The following is a 2181-nucleotide window of genomic DNA, read 5'->3' as shown; positions in this document are numbered from 1 at the left end:
ATAGGAGAATGCAGTGTGGCAGCTATTCAGAAGGGTTTCAGCTCGTCGAGAAACCAGAACGGGAGCAACAAACTCAGTACTGAGAACACACCGGCTATTGAGCAACAGCTCAATTAATCGGAGGGAACAAGGCTTGCCCCAGTGATTAAATTAACCAAGCAAGAACACATCGGTGGTGACTAGAGAGTAAGCCATATCATTTCATCACTGGAATACAGGAAGTGGAGACCGGAAACAAGCAACGTCGATGAGTTTCATACTTGGTGAGAGCGGTAGTCTCAGAGGCAGGCGTCTCCCGGTGGCCGGTGCCACCGGAGTCCACGTCGGCGATGGTGAAAGGCTGCTGAACAGACGGGGAAGGAGGAGAACCCTCTTTTGGGCTAATCTCAATGCAACCCTGGCCCGTTGGGCCTTTCAAAGGCTCCGAAGAAATACGAATCTATTTAGCTCAAATCTAAAGATAAACAACTTATGCACTTTGGTTGGCCCAAGCGAATAGTAAGGCTTAACAAGCTTTTAACGGGACGGGTGGAGAATCCTATACACCGACCAGCACACCCTCGTCGGGTATATGGTCCGGCCCATTTCTGTTTTTTCCTTTTTTATTTTTTATTTATTCTCTTTCTTTTCTTTTTATTTATTTTTCTGGTTTTTTCTGTTTTCTTTTCTAATAATTTTTTATTTATATTTTGTTTTTCAAATCCTAAAAACACTTGAAATTCAAAAGAATTCAATTAAAAAATGTTCAAATTTGAGAAAATGTTCACTACGAAGAAATGTTCAAATTTGAAAAATATTCACTAATAAGAAATGTTTAAATTTGAAAAATGTTCACTACTAAGAAAAGTTCAAATTTAAAAAATGTTCAAATTTAGAAAATGTTTATACTAAAATATGTTAAACCATTGGAATTTTTAAAATTGTAAAAATGTTTAAATTCTAAAAATGTTCAAAATTTCAGAAGCAATTAAAAAATAAAAATATGAAAATGTTTTTAATATCAAAAAATTTCGAGCCTGAACATTTTTGAAGCTTTATCCTCCAAGTATTTTTTTTTAAATGTTAGACATTGAAAAAAGAAAAGAATTAACAGAAAAGAAACATAAAAAATAAAAAGAAACGTACATTCTCATGGGTCGTGGCATAATGAACGCTGGGTGTGCGCCTGTGCGGTGCCCCTTAACCGCCGACCACGTTGGTGTAGAGAAGCCCCCGAATCGGGTCGGTGGGTACGAGCGACCGCACACCCATGGTCGGGGGATGTTGAGCCGGCCCATTAATTTCTTTTTTGCATTTATCTTTTTTTTCTTTCATGTTGTTCCTATTATGTTTCTTTTTTATTTTTTATTTTTAACATTTTATTAATATGAAACATTTATAATTTGATTTTTTGAATATGAATAAATACAAATTTGAACATTTTTTAATCAAACTAATTTAAAAATTCAGAAAAATCTAATTTAAACAATTTCAAAATTTGAATATTTTAAATTTGAACAATTTTCTAAATTTGAATTCTTTTATATTTTAAAAAATGTTCAAATTTTAAAATTTTGCAATATGAACGTTTCTGAAAATATTAGCAATTTTTGAATCTGAAAAAATAGAAACCGAAAGAGGAAAGAAATTAAAAAAGAAAAGAAAAGAAAAGAAAAGGAAAAAGGGCCAACCCCATCACCAATGCTTAGTTGTATGCGGTACTTGGTAGCCACCGATATGGTCGGGACATAGTATTTGTCGCGAGAACGAGCGTAACGGCCGCCTGAAGCGGCGAATTTATGGACCACTCCAAACGCGGCCCAACAGAAAGGTACTACGTTTCTCTCCTTTTTCTTTCTGTTCAAACTTGGAAATTGTTTAAACTTGAAAAGTGTTCAAATATAAATAGTTCAAACTTAAAAAAGTTTAAATTTAAAATCCTATCGGAAAAATTCAAATTGAAAAAGCAAACTCTAAAATATTAAAAATAAAATTCAAAAATAAAGAAAATATTGAAAATTGGAAAAGTCAAAAAAACTGGTTGAAAAAATAGAAAAACCAGCAAAAAAAATGAAGAACACAAGAATAAACCAAAGAAAAACAGCAGAAAACTAGAAACAAAAACCCGCGAAAAAACCCCAAAACATCTTGCCCTCGCTAATGGGCCTGGCCAAGCACGTGATTGCTTCATGCTGCCCCGTT

Source organism: Lolium rigidum, chromosome 7, assembly GCF_022539505.1.
Source record: "Lolium rigidum isolate FL_2022 chromosome 7, APGP_CSIRO_Lrig_0.1, whole genome shotgun sequence".
Lineage (NCBI taxonomy): Eukaryota > Viridiplantae > Streptophyta > Magnoliopsida > Poales > Poaceae > Lolium > Lolium rigidum.
Note: the sequence above shows the minus strand (reverse complement) of the source record.